At 35.8% G+C, this 14,720-nt stretch overlaps 1 protein-coding gene across 1 annotated transcript in view; it reads left to right on the top strand.

Moving 5' to 3' along the window:
* The window catches only part of LOC138316456 (receptor-type tyrosine-protein phosphatase N2-like), a 117,751-nt gene that overhangs the window by 52,219 nt on the left and 50,812 nt on the right, over nt 1-14,720 (top strand). The gene's annotated exons all lie outside the window — the stretch shown is intronic.

Genomic DNA, 14,720 nt, shown 5'->3' with positions numbered 1-14,720 from the left:
AGGCTGTTTGTCACCATATTGTTGGTTGAAGCAGTGTGAAATCAGAACCACTAAGATTTCTCTATCAGGTACTTTGTAGATCAACCATGATAAGGATGATGTAGCAACCTCAATCCCTTTAGTCTATTATATACTTTAGCTTAGGTGATGTATCTTGAATTGAAAATTGAATCTATTGCAATATGTTCCTTTTTTATCATGGTCAGCCTGTCTGGGGGGTTAGCAAATTGCATTTAGAGAACACTGATTTGATTTAAGTGTCTTATAAATCTTTGAAATCTTGTAATTTACTGATTTAGTTTCCTTTACCTACTAATTGCTAGCAGAATTATCCCCCCAAGCATATGACAGCATCTTAAAGAGGTGCAATCTCATTGGCTGGTGAATCAGACGCAATATCTTCCATTCAAATATGTTATAGGCTATACTTCTATCAATAATGTTCAGATACTGCTTAGTGTTGCTTTGTCAAAGATTGAAACTGTTGAAGTCAATTTTGTTTGAAATGAAACAAATAGTTTCATAAAAGATTTGTTTTGCTAATAAAAGCTGTCTGAGATTGACCTGAGTAGTCAAAGATTGTGCACATTGTTGTCTTCTTCAAGAAATATTATCGGAAATATCTAAGGTTTTAAATGCGCAAAAGCAAAAAGGTGTAGATTGATGCTCTTTACTTTTCAAGGATTTGTAAATACATGAAATGTCAATCAAGTCATAAACCCGAATTTCACCCTATTACTGATGGTCTTGGTATTTTTTTTGCATTTAAAACTGGCTTATCTGAGAGTTTAAAAGAATAATTAATTTTTCTTTTTTTTTTATACTAAATTTGACTTTTTGATAGGCCAATTTTTTCCCCTAACTCAATATGATAATATCCAAGAATTGTGCAAAATCCTGATGTTATCATGGCATTACAATAATGCTATCTATTGATGTTGCATGCATGTATGAATTTGGAAAAAATAATTCCAAGAAAAATCAATAAAATTATATGTTTAAGAATTAGATTTCATCAAGTACATGTATTCTGAAACATTAATTATAAGCATATTGCTTGATGTTGTTATTTTTTAATTTTGTCAGGTTATCAAACAAATTTTGTTTTAAAAAAATTGTGAGAATCTGCTACATGGATTCACAGTACAGTAAATGCAAGCAATTTTTTTCACACAGGCTGCATCAAGTGATGCCTGTGTGATGGACCTAAATAATTAAGCTTTTCTTAATCAAGCATCACTTGATCCTAACTCGGGTAGGATCTACAGGACAAACAAAGGACCTTCAGTTCATTCTTATAACCAATGTGCTATCATCATGACAATATGTATAGGGCTGGCAAAAATTGTCAACAGTCTGCCTTCATCTTACATGGAAACAATAAACTGTCTTCAGGGAGATAAGGTAGACATGGTATAAAATCTATATTTTCTGGTCTTATTTGTCTGTACAGGAAATGTGGCAAGGAGGTACTTGAGTGGGGCCTGTAGTAGTGGAACGGTAACCTATAAAATCTGGTCTTCGTAGTCGTCAAATTTTACATTACATTGTCAAGGATGTCATAACGTAGCTTTTCTAGTCTACATTTTATACAGGTATAGAACTTGTCGGCCTCTCAATGATGATGCTATCAGCTCCAGCAGCTCAAAATATAAAAAGAATTCATCACAAAACTGTTCAACCAATCTATTCTGTCTCTATAACAAAATGGAGTGTTTTCATTGGCACAATGGTTTTAACACTGATTAAGATATAATGATAGGGTTCACATTAATAAAACCGAAATAACTTGTGATTCATTGAAAAGTTTACAAAAAGTTACACTGTAGGTCCCCAATTTGATATTTGTGGTAAAGAAAATTAGCCTTTGTGATTCTGTCTAAAACCTGAAAATGCCAAAATGATTACCAATGTATCCTTTGTTTATACAGAAGTGACCATTTTTTGTTATTGATAATCTGTGTTGTAAAATAGGTTCTAATTGATGTACACGTAGGTAACATGCTAATTAAAAGGTAGATAGTTGTAGGTAATCAACACCCCTTCAGAGCAGGTGTTGTCCAGATCAGTAACTGACCAATTAGTGACCATAGTGGCTGGAGTACAGATGCGACCATGGTCAGGTGTATCATATAACAGATCACCACATAATGATACATCTACACAGATTAACAATACTGACGGACAAATTAATTGAAACGTTATGGCACAAGTCATCGGATCGGATGGGAACAGCTAACAGATGCTTAACAACACACTCCGACACTCAGCCAACCCTTCGTGTCATGGGCGCCTGTCATAATTCCGATCAAAGAGCGATTTGCTAGGGATCATCTGCCAACAGTGAGGCTGGATTTGTTATTGATTTTTATAGGATTTTGTGATTTTCTCTATGAAAGGACATGATTTCCATTATTAATGTGATGTTACACAGACTTTATAGAGGATGAGGATATGGACAGTATCAATTATCCTCTCTCCTTATTTCTATAGCATATAGACTTGAACAGTGCAGAGAATTCTGTAAACTAAATCTGAAAATCAAAATGTTACAAGATACAGGAAAGATTTTCTTTTAGATTTAATGAAATTTGTTTTATGCCCCTACCATGGAGAAGGGGACATATAGGGTAACTCGTATCCATCTAGGCAGTCTCATCATTTAGTTTTCTTAACTATACTTCACTTTAGAGTATTCAGCCTTCTTCAACCCTTGACACTTCACTTTAGAGCATTCAGCCTTCTTCAACCCTTGACACTGTTTCACTTTAGACCATTTAGCTCTGTTCCCTTGACCACACTTCACTTTAGACCATTCAGGCCTGTTCCCTTAACCATAATTCACTTTAGACCATTCAGCCCATTTCCTTTGACCATACTTCACTTTAGACCATTCAGCCCTTTTCGACCCTTGACATTATTTCACTTTAGACCATTTAGCCCATTCCCCTTGACCATAGTTAATTCTCTTTAGACCATTCAGCCCTATTCCCTTGACCATACTTCACTTCAGACCATTCAGCTCTGTTCCCTTGACCATAATTCACTTAGATCATTCAGCCCTCTTTGACCCTTGACACTGCTTCACTTTAGACCATTCAGCCCATTTCCCTTGACCATACTTCAGTTTAGACCATTCAGCCCTGTTCCGATAACCTTGCTTCACTTTAGACCATACAGCCCTGTTCCGATAACCATGCTTCACATTAGACTTTTCAGCCCTCTTCCCTTACTATAATTCAATAAAAAACTTTAATCTTGTGAGATTTCTGTCTTTGATTCTGTTGATCACCTTTATATATCGGTGTTCGAGACCTGCACCTGACTTTCTGCTTAAAAGTTGGAACCTTGACTTTGTGCCTGTATGTTGGGATCCTGACTTTTTGCCTTGAGGTTGAGATCCTGACTTTGTACCTTGAGGTTGAGATCCTGACTTTGTGTCTGTAGGTTGAGATCCTGACTTTGTATCTGTAGGTTGAGTTCCTGACTTTGTGCCTAGAGGGCGAGACCCTGGCTTTGTGTCTGTAGGTTGAGATCCTGACTTTGTGTCTGTAGGTTGAGATCCTGACTTTGTGTCTGTAGGTTGAGATCCTGACTTTGTGTCTGTAGGTTGAGTTCCCGACTTTGTGCCTAGAGGGCAAGACCCTGGCTTTGTGTCTGTAGGTTGAGATCCTGACTTTATGCCTAGAGGTTGAGATCCTAACTTTGTGTCTGTATGTTGAGATCCTGACTTTGTGTCTGTATGTTGAGATCCTGACTTTGTGTCTGTAGGTTGAGATCCTGACTTTGTGTCTGTAGGTTGAGTTCCTGACTTTGTGTCTGTAGGTTGAGTTCCTGACTGTGCCTAGAGGTGGAGATCCTGACTTTGTGTCTGTAGGTAGAGATCCTGACTTTGTGTCTGTAGGTTGAGATCCTGACTTTGTGCCTTGAGGTTGAGATCCTGACTTTGTGTCTGTAGGTTGAGATCCTGACTTTGTGTCTGTAGGTTGAGTTTCTGACTTTGTGTCTGTAGGTTGAGATCCTGACTTTGTGTCTGTATGTTGAGATCCTGACTTTGTGTCTGTATGTTGAGATCCTGACTTTGTGTCTGTATGTTGAGATCCTGACTTTGTGTCTGTATGTTGAGATCCTGACTTTGTGTCTGTAGGTTGAGATCCTGACTTTGTGCCTTGAGGTTGAGATTCTGACTTTGTGCCTTGAGGTTGAGATCCTGACTTTGTGTCTGTATGTTGAGATCCTGACTTTGTGTCTGTAGGTTGAGTTTCTGACTTTGTGCCTAGAGGTTGAGATCCTGACTTTGTGTCTGTATGTTGAGATCCTGACTTTGTGTCTGTAGGTTGAGATTCTGACTTTGTGCCTAGAGGTTGAGATCCTGACTTTGTGTCTGTATGTTGAGATCCTGACTTTGTGTCTGTATGTTGAGATCCTTGTATGTTGAGATCCTGACTTTGTGTCTGTATGTTGAGATCCTGACTTTGTGCTTGTATGTTGAGACCCTGACTTTGTGCCTTGAGGTTGAGTTCCTGACTTTTTGCTTGGATTAACACCACACTTCTATTACTACCTGCATGATGTGACAGCCATCAATTCCTTATCTAGAGTGAATAATGTTACATTTTTCCATCATCACACAGGCATTAATAATTTGGATATCAATAATTTGTGGAATAATTGGGCAGGCGAATCAATAGTGTATTGGCCGTGTTAACATGTTTGAGTGGTGTCTCTTGTATCTTCAGCCAAGGACCTTATCTCACACCATACTATCTCCTGTATATAATGTAACCAAATAATTTACTTGTTATATCAGCACCTCTTTTTAAAGAACATATATACCAGATTTTAATACTCTAAATAAATACACAATACAGGGACCAATAGATTTGTGCTTCAGTCTTCTGGCATGACAACTGAACGTACATTTAAACACGGGTATTTTGAGATCCCAAGACGACGTGACTAAAATACAATTTACCCTCCATTAGTTCCACCATCCTGTGATTATGAGAACATCATTTGACGTAATTTTCTAACAGAAGGTGGGACTTATCGACGGTAAATCGGTCGATCTCAAAACCCCGGTATTATTGAAGAAAATTGGTGATTTTTCCTTTTTGAGGTCACCTGACCATAGGTCATGGTGACCTATTGCGATAGTCTTTTGTCCGTCGTCCGTCGCCTGTCGCCGGTTAACATTTCCTTGTGGACCCGATGACTTGAGTAGATATAAACCGAGCTTAATGAAACTTTGTATGTAGACTAACATTGGAAAGATTTCGGATAAGCTCGAAAATCAGCGTGATTTGACTGTAATTTACAGAGTTATTGCCCTTTGGACTAATAATCATTTTTTGACCTTATCAATGCGATAACTTTAGTAAATATAAAGCGATCTTAATGAAACTTTGTATGTAGACCTATTAGATCTATGTTCCTATTTCATGAACAAAAGACATCAGATGACATAAATTATTTTTATCAAATATCTGGTGACCATTAAGGCCCATAGGCCTTTTGTTCTTCTGTATGGGAATGATGATTAAATGATGAATTTCAAGCAAACAGATTTTGCAATTTTTAAGCATGATTAGATATCCATAAAGATGCAAGATGTGATTTATATTTTCACCAAAATATTGTATTTGCCAAAATAGGTAAAAAATGTATTGTTCCCAAGAAACTGAATTATAATTTCACTGATTTGTAATTATATAATTAATTGAGCACTATTTGAATTTTAGAAAATAGTCAAAGTGGCTGCTATATGAACAATTCTCCTATCATGTGGTTCCTGAAAAACGCTGCTACTCAGGTTTTTGACATTCAAAGCTAGATACCTAGATAAAGCTAGATGTAATTGTCTGATCAACATTGGAGATATTTATTGATGAACACTTCAAACACACTCTAATTACATATACCGGGCTAGCCATACAGGGATATCACGTTCTAAGGACAGATTTCAAAGAGTCTTGGTGATAAATTAAAGGATGTATATTTATTCGTTAGGATAAATTTGGTTTGCATAGAACATTTCCATAGTAACAAGCTTATGATTATAGATCTAACACAAAAGGATGGATCCATTGAGAGCCATTCATAGTTATCAGTATGCTAGTAATGATTTGCCCTTCTGATTTAATTAATTATAATTGTGGTATAAAATTGTTAAGGTTGAGCGTTTGATCCCCCAACCCTCCCCATGATGATGCTACAGTTGTACCTGTGTCATGTAATATAGTCTGTCGATATTTCACAGCCTTTTTGATGTACAAATATGCATAATGAAAACTTGTAATTATACCTGTTCCCAGGCATGAAAACTTTGGTTTGTTATTACCTGTTCCCAGGTGTAGGTAGACATAGGCTGTGTTTGTTGGTAGTTTATGTCATGGTTGTGAATGTGTGACATTACCGTGTGTCAGTTCTATATGTATGATATCTAAGTTTTACCGCATAGCTCCTGGTTGTTTGTTTGGAGTTGTTATTGAACGTATTGCCCGTTACAATGCACGAGCACATGTTAGTTTTTTAATACTAACCTGTTTCGAGAACGTGCGAGAGTTAAAATATTAGTATTTGGTTATCAACCTGCGTCTGTGCATAGCTGTAGGATATGGAACATGGGTAAGACCACAGGGGTTTGTTGCATTGGTTGGCTGCATGGGGCCTGGATCACAGGGGCACATAAAATCAATATTGGAGAAACAGAGGTTCCTAGCATCATTATTTAAAAATTGCAAGAGTAAAAGTTGACACCTTTGTATATAATATGCGTATTGTATACAAATTTTAAAACATCATAATATTCGGAAAATATATTGACAGTAAATAAGGATAGCAAACAATATACAGTTTTTAAAAAGTTTATTTCTTTATTATAATAAATCTATTAAAAGACACACAAAATACAAGCGATTTCTTAATTTTGTTTTCATAATTAAAAAACAAATCTGATATCAAATTATGATATGCACTCTCATTGAATGCAATATTATTAAAATGTTGTTAGATATGTATTTGTAAAGCAATGAGCTCTATATTCATAATTTGTATTATTCTTTTTTCATTTTTTTCTACAAAATAAAATGCCTTCATTTAAATGTCGACTGGAAGTAGTACCCCCTGCAGTCACTAGTTGTGTCCTACATGTGTATACACAATGTGTCTGGCGGGAAGGGTTCCAATTGAATTTACCAACCAAATTTTTTTGTTGGGAAATTACATTTTTACTAAAAAGAAAAATCATTGATTCCAGGATTCGAACTCGATCTGCACTTTCTTGTTCTGAAAAACTGACTCGTTAACCCTTCAACTGTTTCGTCACATATACTTTTGACTTGTGGTAAGTCGGATATTTACCTCAGAGTCATGCAGTGTGCAATGGTATACCAACCTGGGTACGTTCAGCTCAGGATTCACAACCTGCATGTGCCCAGATTGGTATACTGATGCATACCTTCTCTTCGATTAATATCCATTACATATCTGATGGTACATACACCAGCATCCCAGTGAGAATACCTTTATAATTAAAGAATGTTGAGAACTGATCTCTGCCTGTGTGTCACACGTTTTTTATGTGTCATGCTTCAGTGTCACACCGCACACATGTTTAGACTACTCGCAGACCTGTCAGTCACAGCCAGAGTAGAATAATGGATCTCGGCATCACACCACAGACATATACGACATCAAACACCTCATTTACATAAGGAACGGCATTTCTCTACCAAACAAAACCCATAAGAAGACAAAACAATGGAAATTATTCTCTTGTCTCTAATACCTGCACCAACAAAGAAAAATTGTGAAAATCTAAATAAATAGAGAACCGTTTCTACTGAATGGCTATGGTTGGTGCTTGAGGCAGTATTGTCTGTCGTGTACGTAATATGCATACAGTGAAAAACACAGCATCCTTTTGAAGTTTGAGTCAATTGAATGTGTTAATCGCCTCGTGAGGAAACGTTGTGGGCATGAAAGGGCATGAAAGGCGATAGGAGAGCTACCTTAGGAACCATCCAATCAATAGCCTGGCATTGTATTTGAATGGTGGACCCTTCATATAGTCTTTAGAATCGGTGCCTAATCCCCTAATACCACCTTGGATGTCCACTGATTATAACGAGGCTGGCCAGTGTCGATCCACTGATGGATCAATGCTAGGGATAACACAGTACATTATATTTTTCCTTATCATTGGAAAATTTTGTGGTCGCCCCTTAATCAGAGTCCTAGCCCCAGAGTGGTAGGAAAGGACAGCTGATTACTGTTGCCACGGCAACACACATGTCATCCTGGGTTGTGAAGCTGGTAAGATCAATAATATGCTAATGTAGAAATGGTGTAGTTGTAAATCTTGCCTCAGCTATCCACAACCAGAGTCGGTAGTATGGACCGTAAGGAGGACATGAGACTAGGCTCTCCCAGGGTAGGGCCTGTCCCCACCCAGCCCACCACACCCCGGGGATTTGAGAAGTTGGTGTTGCTGAAGGGAGTGCACCCTGTCTTGGATGGTGCACCCTCGTGATCATCGGCTGACAATCAGGGCCACACCGGGGACCATGCACAGATTACAGGGCCCAGTCACATGGCTATGCTGTAAGTAGAGCTGAGCTTTTTTTTTTTTTACGTATAAATCTATAACATCCAGTTTCTCTATGCGGACTTGCAGATCCCAACATTTTAAGGATGTATTTTTTTCTTATGTGCATTTTCGATTTTCCCTGGGTTTTATATCATCGATCACGTTTTTAATCTATCAATTACACTTCTGACCGAAACCAAATGCCAACTGTGCTGGTAGAGGAATCGGGAAGCTTGGCAGATCAGGATGACTCATGGGCTGAAATACTGTGTAATGTTCACTAGGTCAGAGTTTACATTGAAATAAAGACACAAGTATCAGTTGTATGTTAAAACAAAGTAATTAATTTGATAACAGTTTGGTAATCTCGTTTAAATCAGCATAGAGCAATCTCTATTGTTCAAGGAGGATATTGTTTATGTATATTCTGTGACTTCTGTCCTCTTTCTAATGAAAAATAACAAGAAATATTGGATTATTTTATATATATATATTGATATATTTAAAGTTTCTCTGTACATAAAAAAAATGATTATTTGATATTTTAATGAGGGAAAATAAAATGGTAAAGGAACAGATAATAAATCATTTTTATTATATTATACTGTAGTTTTTAAGGTCTGTGGAATAGGAAAACTTTCTATTAAATTTAATATGATGTCTTTTTGCCTTATAAAATTCAATATTTCGTCAGATATACCAAAAGTGTTAGTTTTACATTGTGCTGCAATATTGCCTGAGATGTACTTGAAGCAATATTATATTTTGCTTATTAATAAATTGTTTCGAAATGTAAATAAAAAAAATTGCCAAAGACAGTTGCAAGGAACCCTCAAATTAATCAAGCATTTGAATTTACATAAATGATAAATTGTATTAATTTGCAATGGAAACATTTTGAAATACACATGTTTTATGAATCAAACATATATTTTTTAGATATAATGCAAGCTAGATATATATATAAATTATTAAAATGTAAACCAATAAATAATAATCATCTGAAAAATTATTGTAATTATATCCAGTACAGATAATCTAAAGCATTAAAATAGATTAATGCATTGGAGATACTGGTAAAGAACTTATATTGATGAAAAATCAACAGGTGGCTTATCTATATCTACACATCTCGCAGCTCTCTGGAAGACAGAACATGCTGGCCTGTAGAGAGATCAAATAAGAAGATATATCTGTGAACTTCTTGGCTGATATGTTAAAGAAAAGATGCTGGCATTATGGAGGAGATAAATATCCATGATACAATTCAGAGAAATTCTCTGTCTTGGTCAAGTAGGATTATTATTTATGTATAGAGCAGTAAATACCATACACAGGTTTCTTTCTTTCAGCTTGAAAATTATAAATTATTGATTATCAGCTCTCTATGATGAAATTTACTGCATAATTTTCATGAATTTCATTAATAATTTTTTTTATTTATATGTAACAAATTTTTTATTTTCCATAAGCAGTAATTGTTTTTAGCACAAGCACAGCAAATGGGTTGGTCATATGTACTGTGCAGACTTACCACCATTAAAACAAATTACACACAATTTTGATTGATACAAGTTGTCAGGTGAACTGTTGTGGAGTTACAACAGCTGTGCCAGGGATATGGTTGAGAGATTTCCACCTGAAGTAATGGCTGCGACGATAGCGGCATACATTATAAATGAGAAATAATTGTCCTTTGGTTCTATCATCATCTATCTAATAGACGAATGGTCCCCAAGGAAAACGACATTCAATATGTATTAGCAACAGGTTGTTTGGTTTAAATAAGCACGTTTCTGTGGTAATCTCTGCTAAACTTCAATTATCAACATTTGATTTCTCACTCTACCAATCTCCTTGATGTTTAGGAACTCTAGCTGTGATCCACTGCTGAAAGGTTATTCTCAACGAAAAACTGAAGATTTTTTTTTTTATCATAAAGCTTTCTCGATTCACTAATCATTTGTACGGAGTGTTTTACTTGATTATTTGTAAAGATATTTGCCGATCTATCTTTATCTCATATGATACATATGATTCTTTACCAAAAAAATAACATTCTAACTGTGATAATATTATAGTAGTTTTGAAAAGTATTACTTTAACCATTGCAATAATTAAAAAAATTATTCAGTTGATCTTAATTAACACCTTTATAATGTAACCTGAGGAACTAAAATCTAGTATCTAAGGAATAACAGAATATTTAAACATAGAATTTAGCAGTTTACTTCTGTATCTGATATTTTTCTATACTTTTTAAAATCTTACTGGTGTTGGGGTTTTTTATAGAAGCAAAAAAATTTTTTCTGCCTGGAAAATAAAGTATGCTAGGATGAAATTATTGATATAGTGCTTTGTGCACACTTGAGAGCTACATAGCATTTATGTCCTATAAGAATTTATAACATGTTATCATCGATGATGCAGTTTTCTTGAACTTACTTTTTAAATTGCAATGTACTCTTGTTAAAAACATAATTAAAAAGATCAGGGATTTGCTTGTTAATTTGAAGTTCATTTGTAATTGGAAAGTACAATTTTATATATGAAAAGATGAATGGTATCGTGTAGCTTCTGCATTAACAGAAGATCATTATCAGATCTCTTTAGTCCCAGTGTATTAATTTATGGGTATTTCGTAGTATCAGGCCTCCCCGTTGGGCATCGTAAAACTTGATGTTGGAGTCAATTCCAGGAAATATTTCTCATTACGTCCCCTCAAACCGTCACAGGTGCTCTGAGTCCATCATTAACCTGTTATAAGCCATTAGTTTGATATCCATTCCTTAATGAAATATTTTATTGAAAACTGAATTTCTAAAGATAGTGTCTAAGGAGCGTCAAAACTCTTCCCATTATAATCTTAATCCAAGGATTTGTTTACTGGAATATTGAATTCAGAATTTGTTGTCCCCAAAATATTTATTTATGGAAAAACTACATAGGGAAACAAAAGTCTGTAGGATTATGCAGTTATCACCATGTAAAAATGGTTAAATAACCAAGTAACCTAGAGGTAGTATGAACAAAAATCATCAGTTCTCACAGGTTCATGGCTGTTTGATTAAGAGGAAGGGTAAAGGACACTTAATTCCATATATTGAATCTAGAAAACAAAACCAAATACTGTAGGTTTAGGACAGAATGAACAAGATACTGTAGGCTGAGGACAGAATGAACAAGATACTGTAGGCTGAGGACATAATAACAACAAGATACTGTAGGCTTAGGACAGAACGAACAAGATACTGTAGGCTTAGGACAGAATGAACAAGGGTTAGGGAAAACAAAACCAAATACTGTAGGCTTAGGACAGAATGAACAAAGGATAAGGAAAACAAAACCAAATACTGTAGGTTTAGGACAGAATGAACAAGATACTGTAGGCTTAGGACAGAATGAACAAGATACTGTAGGCTTAAGACAGAATGAACAGAATACCGTAGACTTAGGACAGAATGAACAAGATACTGTAGACTTAGGACAGAATGAACAAGATACTGTAGACTTAGGACAGAATGAACAAGATACTGTAGGTTTAGGACAGAATGAACAAGATACTGTAGTCTTAGGACAGAATGAATAAAATACTGCAGACTTAGGACAGAATGAACAAGATACTGCAGACTAAGGACAGAATGAAAAAGATACCCTAGTTTAGGACAGAATGAACAAGATACTGTAGTCTTAGGACAGAATGAACAAGATGCTGTAGGCTTAGGACAGAATGAACAAGATACTGTAGTCTTAGGACAGAATGAACAGAATACTGTAGGCTTACTACAGAATGAACAGGATACCGTAGACTTAGGACAGAATGAACAGGATACCGTAGTCTTAGGACAGAATGAACAAGATACTGTAGGCTTAGGACAGAATGAACAAGATACTGTAGGCTTAGGACAGAATGAACAAGATGCTGTAGGCTTAGGACAGAATGAACAAGATGCTGTAGGCTTAGGACAGAATGAACAAGATGCTGTAGGCTTAGGACAGAATGAACAAGATACTGTAGGCTTAAGACAGAATGAACAGAATACTGTAGGCTTACTACAGAATGAACAGGATACCGTAGACTTAGGACAGAATGAACAGGATACCGTAGACTTAGGACAGACTGAAAAAGATACTGTAGTTTAGGACAGAATAAAAAGATACTGTAGTTTAGGACAGAATGAACAAGATACTGCAGACTTAGGACAGAATGAACAAGATACGGTAGGTTTAGGAGGGAATGAACAGAATACTGTAGACTTAGGACAGAATGAAAAAGATTCTGTAGACTTTGGACAGAATGAACAAGATACGGTAGGCTTAGGACAGAATGAACAATATATATGGAAACAATACCAAATACTTTAGGCTTAGGACAGAATGAACAAGATACTGTAGGCTTAGGACAGAATGAACAAGATACTGTAGACTTAGGACAGAATGAGCAAGATACTGTAGGCTTAGGACAGAATTAACAGGATACTGTAGACTTAGGACAGAATGAACAGGATACTGTAGACTTAGGACAGAATGAACAGGATACTGTAGGCTTAGGACAGAATGAACAGAATACTGTAGGCTTAGGACAGAATGAAAAAGATACTATAGGCTTAGGGCATAATGAACAAAATACTGTAGGCTTAGGACAGAATGAACAGGATACTGTAGACTTAGGACAGAATTAACAGGATACTGTAGACTTAGGACAGAATGAACAAGATACTGTAGACTGAGGACAGAATGAACAGAATACTGTAGGCTTAGGACAGAATGAACAGGATACTGTAGACTTAGGACAGAATGAACAAGATACTGTAGGCTTAGGACAGAATGAACAGGATACTGTTGGCTTAGGACAGAAAAAACAAGATACTGTAGGCTAAGGACAGAATGAACAAGATAAAAGACAAACAATACCAAATACTTTATTAGCTTGAACTGGAGGATTTGTTAGACATCAAGGATGTTGAATGTTACTTTAAATTAAACAATTCCAAGCCTATACAAACAACACCAACATGCTATAGCTGCATTAGGTTTACAGTAGTAGTAAGAAGGTGGAAACAGCACCAACTATTGGATGTTGATGGCAGTATGAACAAGATGATTATAGGTTTTGTTGGAATGAGAATTTATAAGAGGAAGTATACCCGATGTCCTTGCTATCATGTAAAATATGACCATGTCAACGGTTATTGGCTGGCAGCGGTGTCAGTGGAAAGGTAGCTGACAGCTGTGTGATAAGGAAAGCACACAGTGCTTATTTGGTACAATTTACACATATCAATGACAGCAATTTACTGGTACAAAGATAAATTCATAACCAGTTATCACTCTGCTGCCATAGCAACACAGAGAAGTGAATAAATACATATATCCTTGTTAAATGGAGATCATTGGCTTGGTGTGTAACCAATGGATACAGCAAAATTATACTAAATTCAAACATTCACTGACTTTCAGATTGTCCTGGCCACTGGAATAATGATTTAAAGTTATATGTCATGGCTGTAACATACTTTTATGCCAATAAATTTGCATCAACAATTATGCTTATTTTGAAATATGTGTGAATGCGTTAAACACAAGAAAAAACCTGTTCAGGGCTGTAGCCCTTCACCTGAGTAGTGTTGTTTAGTGAGAAATTGGTGCCAATTATTTAAGGACTAAGCCAGCTTGGCTGTGTTTAAAACCTAGCTATTGATCTTGCCTATGTCATTAAGTGTGGATACATCCTGCCTCAGTACCCATATAACTGATCCGGTTGCTAGGGACCTAAGACTTGTTGCTAATGACAAGCAGTAACACATTTTTGTCAGGCTCTCAAAAGTCATTGTTACACTGAAATTTCACAATCGATATAACATATTCTCAGAACCAAATTTCTTCACAGAATATTTGCTTTGTTTTGTTTTGAATGGTGAATTTTAGGCAGGTTCACTTTTCTGTCAAATTTAAGTTTACACTTTACTGATTTTCTTTTAATAAATTACTGCGATGCATGATTTTAATGAAATACAATTTAGGACTACTCTTCTGTTCTTAGTGAACAGAGTTCAAAAGCAGGTTTTTGTGGTTTTTTTTTTTAATAATTTAGCTCAAAATTGCTTGGAAATTTGAATTAATTTTATTA

The sequence above is a fragment of the Argopecten irradians genome, chromosome 2 (assembly GCF_041381155.1).
Source record: "Argopecten irradians isolate NY chromosome 2, Ai_NY, whole genome shotgun sequence".
NCBI classification, from domain to species: Eukaryota; Metazoa; Mollusca; class Bivalvia; order Pectinida; family Pectinidae; genus Argopecten; species Argopecten irradians.
This window is presented reverse-complemented; position numbering and strand designations above follow the sequence as displayed.